This window comes from Vicugna pacos, chromosome 30 (genome assembly GCF_048564905.1).
Source record: "Vicugna pacos chromosome 30, VicPac4, whole genome shotgun sequence".
NCBI classification, from domain to species: Eukaryota; Metazoa; Chordata; class Mammalia; order Artiodactyla; family Camelidae; genus Vicugna; species Vicugna pacos.
In genome coordinates, this window is record NC_133016.1 from 19,657,808 (window position 1) to 19,670,909 (window position 13,102).

The window sequence follows — 13,102 nt, forward strand, 5'->3', positions numbered from 1 at the left end:
TAAGGGGTAAGGATGAAGATGTAAAATATAACATCAAAAACACAAAACATGGTGGGGGGAATACAAAATGTAGATTGTTTAAAATGTGTTTGAACTTAAATGACTATCAGTTTAAAACAAGTGCATATAGTTATAGGTCAATATATATGCATGGTAACCACCAATCAAAAACCTACATAAATACACAAAAATTAGAGAGAAAAAAACCACAAACACTAAAGAAAATCATTCAGCTGCAAGGGAAGAGATTTTTAGTCTTTGAAGAAAAAAGCAAAGAACTATGAAAATAACTGGAAAGCAAGTAACAGAATAACCACATCCTTGTCAATAATTATTTTAAATGTCAATGGACTCAATGCCCCAATCAAAAGACATAGAAAAAAGACCCACCTATGTGATGCTTACAAGAGACTCACTTCAGAGCTAAAGACACACTGAAAGTGATGAATGAAAAGACAATTAATCCAAATGGAAACAAAAAGAAAGCATCAAACTATATGTTGACTATAATAAAAACAGGGCATTAAATAATGATAAGGGGATCAATACAAGAAGAGAATAAAATGTTTATAAATATATATGCACCTAGTATAGGAGCACCTAAATATGTAAAGCAAATATTAACAGACATTAAAGAAAAATGGATAATTATACAATAATATTAGGGAACATTGACATAACAATTATATAAATAGATCACCCAGACAGAAAACCAATAAGGAACAGTGGCCATAAATGACACATTAGGCAAGTTGAACTTAATAGATATGTATACGACATTCCATTCAAAACAAGGAAAATACATATTATTTTTCAGTGCACATGGAATGTTCTCTATGATAAATTACATACTAGGCCACAAAAGAGTCTAAACAAATTTAAGAAGGTGGAAATTATATTAAGCATTTTTTCTAACCACAGCAGTATAAAACTAAAAGTATTACTGGAAGAAAAATAGAAAAAAACCCACAACTACATGAAGACTAAACAACATGATATTAAAACAAAAACAAAAACAAAAACAAAAAAAATGGGTTAACAACAACAAAAAAAAGAGGAAATCTGAGAGGATTAGTCAAGATGGAAGAATAGAAAGACACTGAGCTCACCGCCTCTCATTGACACACAAAGATCACAATGGTTTGCAGAACAGCCATCAGTGAAAAGGCCTGGAGCCTACCAGAAAAGATCTACAACTAACGATGTACAGAAGGAACCACAGCAAAGTGGGAAGGAGGGGCACAGACACAGTGTGGTCAAGCCCCATATCCCCAGGTGGGCTACCCACAAATGCGAGAATAATACAATCGCAGAGGTTCTCCCACATGAGTGAGAGGTCCAAGTCCCACATCAGGCTCCCCAGCCTGGGGATCCTGCACTAAGAAGATTAACCCCCAGAGCATTTGGCTTTGAAGGCAGTGGGCTTACTTTTGGGAGTTCCAGGGCACCTGAGGAAATAGACCTCCGTCATGAAGGGTGATCAAAATAAATCTCACATGCTCCAGAAACCAGGCAGAAGCAATAATCTGAAAGGAGCCTCAGTTACATAAGACCTACCAGCTGATCTTGGAGAACCTCCCAGAGAGACGAGAGGCAACTGCAGTTCACAATGGGGACAAAGACACTGGTGGCAGCCATTTTGGGGAGCCCCTTCTACCACATGGCCACTAGTGCTGGCAAGTGCCATTTTGGAATCCGTCCTCTAGCTTATTAGCCCCAGAACCCACCTTCACCCTGGCTCAACAGTTTGTAGGCAACAGGTCAAGAATGAATAGGTTCACATACAGCCCCACCAACCAGCAGACAAGCTGTCTTAAAAATTTTACACACAATCAAAAACTAAAAGTTTAGCATCACAAACCAGCTTTACAAGAAATGTTAAAGAAACTTTTCTAAGCAAAAAAAGAAAAGACCACAGCCAGAAATCAGAAAATTATGGAAAAAACTCATTGGTAAAACCAAACATATAATAAAAGTATAAAATTATCCATACACAAAGCTAGTAGGAAGGTTTAAATGCAAAAATAGTAAAATTATCTACATCCACAATAAGCAGTTGAGGCATAAACAAAACAATTAGATGTCAAATATTTTATCAAAAACAATAATTGGGAGAGAAGGAGAGTACAAATGCAGGGTAGTTAAAATGTATTTGGAATTAAGTGCTCGACAATTTAAGACAATCACAGGTAGATAGATAGATAGATAGATAGATAGATAGATAGATAGATTGCTATATAAAACCCCCTATGAACCACAATAAAAAATCTGTAATGTGCAAACAAAAATAAAAAGGAATCCAAGCATAACACAAAAGATAGTCATCAAATCATATGAGAAGAGAACAAAAGAAGGAACAAAAAGACCTTCAAAAACAACCTTCAAATAATTAAAAAAGATGGCAGTATGAATGTACATGGCAATAATTATTTTAAATGTAATGGACTAAATGCTGCAATCAAAAGCTATAGGGTAGCTGAATGGATACATAAACAAGCCCCATATATGTGCTGCCTAAAAGAGATTCAGTTGAGATCTAAAGACATACACAGACTGAAACTGAGGGGATGGAAAATGGTATTCCATGCAAATGAAAATCAGAGAAAGCCAGGGTAGACATACTTACATCAGACAAAATAGACTTTAAAATAAAGACTGTTATAAGAGACAAAGAAGGAAATTACATAATGATCAAAAGATCAATCCAAGAAGGAGATACAACAATTGTAAATATATATGCACCAAATATAGGAGTACCTAAAGCACATAGAACAGATATTAACAAACATAAAGAGAGAAATTGAAAGTAACTAAATAATAGTAGGGGACTTTAACACCACATTTATATCAATGGGTAGATTATCCAGACTGGAAGTTAATAAGGAAACACTGGCCTTAAATGACCCATTAGTTCAGCTACAGGGCTATAGTAATCAAAACTGTACGGCACTGGCACAAAAATAGATACACAGATAAACGGAACAGAAGAGAGAGCTCAGAAATAAACCCGGGCAATTATGGTCAATTAATCTGTGACAAAAGAGGCAAGAATATACAACAGAGAAAAGACAGTATCTTCAATAAGTGGTACAGGGAAAACTGGAGAGCTACATGTGAAAAAATAAAATTAGAGCATTCTTTAACATCTTACACAAAAATAAACTCAAAATTGATAAGGACCTAGATGTAACACTGAAAACCATAAAACTCCTAGAAGAAAAATAGATGGAACAGAAACACTCTGACATAAATCATAGCAATATTTTTTTATCTGTCCTGTAAAGCAAAAGAAATAAAAACAAGAATGAACAAATGGGACCTAATTTAATATAGAATCTTTTGCACACAAAAGGAAACTATCAACAAAATGAAAAAACAACCTACTGAATGAAAGAAAATATTTGCAAATGATATGACTGATAAGGGTTTTGTATCCAAAATATAGAACCAACTCACACAACTCAACATCCAAAAAAAAAAAAAAAAATTGGAGAAAAGACCTGAATGGAAATTTTGCCAGGGAAGACATACAGATGACCAATAATCATATGAAAAGGTGCTCAGCATTGTAAAAATCAGAGAAATGCAAATTAAAACCACAATGAGATATCACCTCACAGTTGTCAGAATGAGTATTAGTAAATACAATACAAAACAAACAAACAAATCAAAACCCCAAAACAGAAATAAAAATAGAAAATTTGGTGAGGATGTGGGGAAGGAACTCTTATGCACCGTTGATGCGACTATCAATTGATGCAGACACTGTGGAAAACAATATGGAGATTTCTCAAAAATCTGAAAATAGAATTACCACATGACCCAGCAATTCTACTGTTGAGTATATATCTAAAAAGATGAATATGCTGAATTGAAAAGATATATGCACACCAATGTTCACAGCAGCATTATTTCCAATTGCCAAGATGTGGAAGCAACCTAAATGTCCATCTGCAGATGAACAGATAAAGAAGATGTGGCATATACATATATACAGAATACTACCCTGCATGGAAAGAATGAAATTTTGCCATTTGCAACAGCGTGGATAAACTTGAAGGGTATTGTCCTAAGTGAAATAAGTCAGGCAGAGAAAGACAAATAGTATATGATATCACTTATATGTGGAATCTAAATAATAAACCAAACTAGAGAATATAACAAAAAAAGAGCCTCACAGACAAAGAGAACAAACTAGTGGTTACCAGTGGGAAGAGGGAAAGGAGGAGGGGCAGGGTAAGGGTAGAAGTTTAAATGATACAAAGTACTATGCATAAAGCAAGCTATAAGGCTATGTTGTACAACGAAAGAAATACAGCCAATATTTTATAATAACTAAAAGTGGAATAGAACCTTTAAAATTTGTGAATCTTCCTATTGTACACCTGAACCATGTATAATATTGTACATCAACTATACCTCAATTAATCACACATATGTGGAATCTGGAAAAAGAAAAAAGAGATCACTAATGAGCTCATCTACAAAACAGAAACAGCCCCACTGGCTGCTCTGAAAAGCCATCTTTGCATTGTGCCTGTGTCCGGCTCTCCGCTCGCCGCAGCCGCCTCCGCCGCCGCCGCGGCCTCCGGCAGCTTTATCGCCAGAGTCGTCGAACTCTCGCTTGCTTTCGAATCCGCTGCATCGGATCACCGGCGTGCCCATCATGTCAGACGCGGCCGTGGACACCAGCTCCGAGATCACCACCAAGGACTTAAAAGAGAAGAAGGAAGTTGTGGAGGAGGCGGAGAATGAGAGAGAGGCACCTGCTAATGGGAATGCTGAGAATGAGGAAAATGGGGAGCAGGAGGCCGACAATGAGGTAGATGAAGAAGAGGAAGAAGGTGGGGGGGGGGGGGAAGAGGAGGAGGAAGAGGAAGGTGATGGTGAGGAAGAGGATGGAGATGAAGATGAGGAGGCTGAGGCAGCTAAGGGCAAACGGGCAGCTGAAGATGATGAGAATGACGATGTTGACACCAAGAAGCAGAAGACTGATGAGGATGACTAGACAGCAAAAAAGGAAAAGTTAAACTTAAAAAAAAAAAAGGCCACCGTGACCTATTCACCCTCCACTTCCCGTCTCAGAATCTAAACGAGGTCACCTTCGAGTAGAGAGGCCCGCCCGCCTGCCTGCCGCGGGCAGCGCCACCTGCAGATGACACGCTCTCCACCACCCAACCAAAACCACAACGTGAATTTGCAACAGGGGAAGAAAAAAGAACCAAAACGTCCAAGGCCCTGCTTTTTTTTCTTAAAGTACTTTAAAAAGGAAAATTTGTTTGTATTTTTTAGTTACATTTTATATTTTTGTACATATTGTTAGGGGTCAGCCATTTTTAATGATCTCGGATGACCAAAACAGCCTTCCGAGCGTTCTCTGTCCTGCTTCTGACTTTACTTGTGGTGTGACCATGTTCATTATAATCTCAAAGGAGAAAAAAAACCTTGTAAAAAAAACAAAAACAACAACAAAAAAACAATCTTATTCCGAGCATTCCAGTAACTTTTTTTGTGTATGTGCTTAGCTGTACTGTAAGTAGTTGGTTTGTATGAGATGGTTAAAAAGGCCAAAGATAAAAGGTTTCTTTTTTTTCCTTTTTTGGTCTATGAAGTTGCTGTTTATTTTTTTTTGGCCTGTTTGATGTATGTGTGAAACAATGTTGTCCAACAATAAACCGGAATTTTATTTTGCTGAGTTGTTCTAACAAAAAAACAAAAACAAAAACAAAAACAAAACAAACAAAAAAACCAGAAACAGACTCGCAGACACAGTGAACAACCTTATGATTACTGGAGGAAAGGGGGTGGGAAGGGATAAATTTGGGAGTTGAGATTTGCAAGTATGAGCCACTATATATAAAAATAGATTAAGAAAACAAATTTCTTCTGTACAGCACAGCAAACTCTACAGAATATCTTGTAATGAAAAAGAATATGAAAATGAATATATGCATGTAGATGCATGACTGGGACTCTGTGCAGTGCACCAGAAATTGACACATTATAATAACTTTTAATCAAAAAGAACATTTAAATGAATATATGTATGTATATGCATGACTGGGACATTGTGCTGTATACGAGAAATTGATGCCTTGTAACTAACTGTACTTCAATTAAAAAATTAAAAGAAAAGACATATAGTGATTCTCTTAACAAGTCCCATAAAGTTTAAAGCTTTTGTAAGGCTTTGGTGGAAAATTATATTTTTTATCACAGAACTTTATTTTTGGAAGAGAAATTTAAACTAAATATAGTTTTAAACAAAGAATAAGTTTTTATCCTATGACTTCCATGTTAAAAGAGAAAACTTAAAAAAAGAGGAAATCAGGGGGGCTCTGATTAAAATGGCAGAGTGTGGTCATGGAGCTCACCTCCCCCACTAACACATCAAAAATACATCTATATGTAGAATAATTCTCTCTGAAAGCTAGCTGGAACCTGGCAGCAGGACTCTTGTACAACCAAGACTGTAATAAAAATAAACATTTAATCAGGTAGGAAGGGAAGAAAGGAGATCTGTGTCACTGGGAGAGACTCACAGGAAAAGGGAGATTTTGTGGGCAGACACCCACTCCAGGGAGGGAGTGGTTCGAGTCACATATTGGGCACCCAAGTCCTGGGGTCCCATCTGATGGATACAAGCTTCTTTGGCTGGTTTAGGGACATTGACACTAACAGAAATGCTATGGGAACCTTGGATTACACTCATGAGAAGCACCTGTGCCCCTGCTTGCTCCTGAGGCAGGGAGGTGAGGGGTGTGCGCCAAAGGTGGCCGTGTTTCTCACAGCCACCTCATTGCACACCCCAGCCTGAGCCAAGCAAACATTCTGGTCCCACTCACTCCACATCACTGTGTGGCGCTGGGTCTGTAGTAGCCACACCTGGATAAAAGACTTGATCTTGGGATGCAGAGGTGACCTGATTTTAGGGTGGATCCTGGATGGAGTGGCAGTGGCCATTTTTGATGCATCACAATCAGCTCAGATCTCTGCTGGAGGCTGCTCCACCACAGCTCACCCTCAGTGAGGACCAAGAGACCCCACAGGCTTTGCTTCCTCGACAGAGCGCTTTCATAACATGACAGTCTGACAGAGGTTGGGGGCAGTGACTGGTTATGAGGGACAAAGGGCACTGGCGCCCGAGGCTGTGTGTGAGTGGGGCCACAGGTATCTGCATTGGCAACATGTCTCTTCAAATATTTTCTCAGGTCCTTTCTCCCTCTCTTCTCCATCTGGGTTCCCTATAATGTGAATATTGTGCTTCTTGGAGTCCCAGAGGTCTCTTCAACTATCGTCCATTCTTTTCATTCTTTTCCTTTTTCTTGTTCTGTGGTAGTCATTTCCACTGCTCTGTCTTCTAGCTCACTGATCCATTCTTCTGCCTTTGTTAGTCTACTCTTGGTTCTTTCTAGTGTATTATTCATTTCAGTTATTGTACTTTTCAACTCTGGTTGCACCTTATATTTTCTAACTCTTTGCTAGAAACTCCTAACATCTTGCCCTGTGCATCTAGTATCCTCTCGAGTTCTCTGATCATCTTCACAATCATTGCTCTGAACTCTTTTTTAGGTATATTTTCTCTATTCTCATCACTTATTTCTTCTTCTTGGACTTTATTTTGTGCCTTTGCCTGGAACATATTCCTCTGCTGCTTCATTTTGTCAAAATTTCTCCTTGTGTTTTATGTATGTGGTAGGTTGTTAGTTTTGTTACTTTCTCAGCCTTGGGGAAGTGGCCCTCTATAGGTGACATTCTGTGCATCCCGGCAGTGCACTACCTTCCTGTCACCCAAGGGCCGGGGGCCAGCTGGTTCCAGGGTAAGTTCTGGCCTGCATTTATCTTCTTGTTCCATAGGCTACAGAGTTGCTGTTTTCTTGCTTCTGGTATCTGCCTCCTGGTGGGTGAGGCTGGACCAGAGGCTTGTGCAGGTTTCCTCATGGATGGGGCCAGTGCCTGCCCACTGGTGGATGGAGGTGGTCATGGCCTTCTGGTGGGAAAGGCTGTGTCTTGAGGGGGGCATGTCTAGAGGCAGCTGTGGACTCAAGAAGTCTTTTAGCACCCTGCCTGCTGATGGGTGGGACTGTGTTCCCATCCAGTTAGTTGTTTGGCCTGAGGTCCCAGCACTGGAGTCTACAGGCTGTTGGGTGGGGCCAGGTCTTGGTGATAGTGATCCAAACAAAATGTCAGCCTCCAGGAAAGCTCCTGCAGATGAGTACTACCCAAATTTCTGCTACCAGTTTTTATGTCCCAGGGTGAGCCACAGCCACCCTCATCTCCCCAAGAGACCATCCAAAACCAGCAGGCTGGTCTGGCCCAGGCTCCTATAGAATCACTCACTACTCAGGTCCCATGTGAGATTCTGTGTCTGCTATTTAAGAGAGTGAATTCTCTGTTTTCCTTAGTCTTATGGAGCTTCTGCAATTAACTCTGCTGGCCTTCAAAGACAAATGTTCTTGCTCACCCTGGGAGTATGCAGGAAAACGTAAACTATGTACTCTGCCCTCCACACATTGCTACCAGTGGAGAGAAGAGAGAAGAACCCATGTGCAAGGAATGTCTATTCCACTTACGGTACCCAGGAGAGTACATCACACAACAGCAATTAGAAGCAAGAAAAAACAACAATCAGGAGAAATTGTTTGATCACAGCAAAGATGATCCCAAAACCCTTGGAGAAACAGGAATAGTCAGTCTTCTTATATGAATCCCTTAGACTCAAAAAACATTAATTGTGGAACTAAAGAAAACTATGAAAGAATGGTCTATGTTCACGTATATTAAAAATACTAATATTTAAACATTGATAATAATACTGAGTTTAAGTCAGCAAGCACATTTGTTGTTGTAGTTCAAACATGTTTAAAGTAGCATAAAATTCCCCAGCTGGTGAGGAATTAAGTATCACTAGTGTAATGCCCCCAAGCATAGCAAAAACCTCCAAAGCCGGCATGGCAATGCTGATGTCACACTTTTAAGCCTTTCCCAATCTAGTTCACACTGCGTTCTATATAATTTTATCAAAACTGAATTGGCTTTAATACCTTGATGTTCTGTACTGTATACTTCTATGTCTATCTTGGTGCTCAAATTCCTGCCCTTTAGTGTCTAGAGCCTGACAATGTGTTCTACCTTTTTCTATTCAAAATTTACTATCAGTAGCTCTAAAGTTTGTATTTCACATGAATCTGAGTTATACCAAAATTTCACAGACAATTGCTTGTTCAATTTTGTCTCTATGTGTGAATTAGACATTTTGATTAATGAGACAAGGATTTCATGCGAGGAAACAGATAAATAGGACATTAGGGTGGGTCTTGCCATGACCGTTCAGATCACACCATGGGGGCAGCTTAATAATCCATCCAGAGATTACTTCCACAGACCATTTTATAAAACAGTTAATAAAAGGTTTGTAAGTAGGGTTTTAATACCAATTTCCATCTTTATCAATACTGAGATCCTATTAAAATGATAATAAAATTATAAAAATGTTATTAATTCACAAAAATAAAGAAAACAGAAGCGGGACTAAGCTGACAAGAAATTTCAACAGCACCTTGGAAAATTGAAAGCAGACAGAAGGTGGTAACAGATGGAACAATGCTGAGGGGCCCTTAGTGGGCAGACGGCAAGACAGCCAGAGTGCCCCGAAAAACAGTAGAGGCTGGGACCTTAACACCAAAGTAGAGGTCTGGAGTGAGACAGAGTGGATGGAGTGATATGTGTGTATAACGCTCCATAACAGCTATCACCACTATAAACATAGAGAACAAGTGAGAAAACTTTTGTCTGTCTGGGAAAGAAACCTAAGGATTTGTCTCATGGGAAATGGACCATTTCCAAAAAAAAAAAAGTTACCTGAATTTGATATTCAGCTATCTCCAAGATAATTTTCTGCATACTTACTGATCACTCTTAAGCAAAGAACCTTATCAATACATGCAAAACTGCCAATCCACATTATATGGCTCAGTTTTAAATATCAACTGACAATCAACAATTTCTGACCACTTAAGGACATTGTCTAGTATGAGTAATAGAGGGCACAGTAAGCAGAAATTATTGAGATAATGTGAGAAGACTATAATCAGTTATACCAAATTTATACTATGTATATACCCAAATCAAAAATATATATGGATGTATGTAAGTGTGCATGTGCGTGTGTGTGCGCGCACGCGTGTGTGTGTGTGTGTGTTGGAATTCCCCAAGATCATTCCTAGTTTCCACAATTCTCTATGATAACTCCAAAACTCAGAATATAGTTGTACTCATGCTGTGATTTATTACTGCTAAAGGATACAAAACCAAATCAGCAAAGGGAAAAATTCCATGGCACAAAAGACCAGAGAAAGCTAAATACAAGCTTCAGAGAGTCTTCTCCCAGCGGAATCATTCAGGATGTACTTAATTCTCCTACCAATGAGTTGGAATAGCACGTGAGAAATGTCACTCTTATCATTTTTGCGAATGATGGGAGCACTCCTAAATCCAAGTTCCCAAGTTAAGAATAGAATGCCAACTGAAGGCTAATTTTGCAAACAGGATTTTTGTTTTCAGATAGCAGTCTGCTGTGTTAACTCTTTTCTAAAAAACATAAATATGTAGATAAAATTTCCATTATGATAGAGTAATCACAGTCTACTCTGTTATCCTGCTAAATGCAGCTATAAAACCTGGAAATAATACATGAAGCAGTCATCCTCTCTTCTCCCGCCCTCTAGCTCCTGGCAATCTACTTTCTGTCCCAATGGATTTCTTTATTCTGGACATTTCATGCAAATAGAATTGTAAAATAGGTGGCCTTTTGTGTCTGGCTCTTTCACTTAGTACGGCGTTTCAAGGTTCAAGTTGCAACATGAATCAGTACTTTATTTATTTAGATGGCTGAATAATATTTCATTGTGTTAATATACCACATTTTGGCCATTTATTCATCAGTTGAAGAAACATTTGGTTTATTTCTATTTTTTTGGATATTACAAATAATACTGCTATGAACATTTATGTACAGTTTTCCTTGAATGTATATTTTCAATCCTCCTGTGTATATGCCTAGAAGTGGAATTGTTGGTTTACATGGAAACTCTACATTGAGGAACTGAAACAATGTTTTCCAAAGTGGTTGCATAATTTCACATTCAATACCTTTGTCAACACTTATAATTGTCTTTTTAAAATTTTAGCCACCCTAGTGGGTATGCTTCATTTATTTTGTATCCCTTTTATGTCCACCTGCAGAGCACCTGCTGTAGAATACATAACAAACATATTTTGACTCAGGGACTTAATGATAACTGAAATAAATACTATTCGAATCTATATAACCCATGTGCAATTAAAGTTTTTTTTTAACTCCCTCATTAAAAATGATTTTTCTCTTCTATTTTACAATTTTTGGCATTGAAATCAATCAGTCTGTTGAAAATAACTTCCTTGTAAATACTGAATGAACTTCAAAATATTTGCATTCTTATTTTCAGGCATTTCAGGCATTTATTTCAGGCATTTTTTTCAGACATATCATATATCACAAGGTCCACAAAAGTTCACAGCCACTGCAAGTGGTATTTTCATAAGATTTTTTCTAATCTGCTCTTATTTCATCACTTTACTTTCCCCTATTTTCCTTTATCTGATTTCAGGCATTGTTTTCAGTTTACTCTTAAATTACAGGCTTTTCAACAGGAAGTAAAAGAAAAACAAAAGCAAATGAAAAGTCATTTTGAAAGATAGAGAAATCTGTTCCCACCTCCACCATTACTTGGGTCCCTGTGAAGCATTAACTGTAAAGATCCTTTTTAACATTAAAAAAGGAGCTTGTTTCTTATACACCATTGTAGCAATAACAAAACTAGAATGCCTTACAACGGTATGAAGACAGAGTTTCCATTTTGTGTAGCATCTAATAAATGGAATGTGTGTTGTATTATAATTTGCTGCTAGGGAAATTTAGCTCCTAAAAGTGAATAAGAACATCTTTATTTGTCACCGTATTCCCAATACCAGTCAAGAACAAATCTAGGCTAACATCTATAGGAGAAAAAAAAAACCTCTTAGACTCACCTGTTTGATTTTTGTTTATGCTTCAACTCCAGCACCAAAGTGTTCTTTGTTGATTACCGAAACAATTAGCTTTCAATAATTAAGTGGAAATAAAATGTAGCTGATGACTTTCATAACTGCTCTTCCCTGCTGATATGTTAACTGATGTGGACAATCTATAATTTTTATCCAGTTACCTGTAATTGACTGAGGTACTGTACTTGGCTGTTTGAGCATGTCAGATATTTTCAGCCTTTCAGACAACTTCGTCACATCTATCCAAACTGTAACACTTCTAACATAGGTTAGAGGACTTGTAAAAACTATTGTTTACATAAACCAAAGAATTTTTGCATTCGTTATGCAAAACCATTAAATAATTGCATAAATTCTGGTAGGTTCCAAATCAAACCATATTGAAAACCCTTACCATGTGTCTGTTTTCACAGGGCAAGTTTTTTAGCTTTTTCTTTTTTTCTTTTTAAACATCTGTGTTTGTTTATTGGCAGTATAAATATTTAAAGAGAGGAAAAGAAACCTCAAAACTGTAAGTGAAATCAGCTGTCGCAGCCCCCTGTTGCTTGAAATAAACTTCATGGAACTTTTCAGTGTGAACACGTTAGAACACTGGAGTGAAGTCAACAAAAGAATGAGTAATCTTTTTAATGTGTTGTTTATTTTAAAAAGTAAATGAAGAAGTGATTCTCTTCAGAAAGAAATTATACTAAGATTTTATTGGGTGACTAGTGTTCTATAGCCCAGGCTGTTAGCTTTAAACTCTGCCCCAGTGTTGTTAACCAGAGTCTCCAGAATCAAGCTTACTACATTTAAAAAAAAATCATAAAAGCTCTCAGAAACAATATTTCTTAAGCCTTTTGTTAATTCGTTATAACCAAAGATTTGTGTAAAATTGCTTGGTACCAAATCATTGCATTTTTTCCTTCAAGTTTATATTTCTTATTTGTTCTAATAATTATTGTTTAACCATGTTAATTGGTTAAATCACAGCACAATGCAAATGGAGATTTTAAAAGTCTTGCTTTGTATAGCTGTT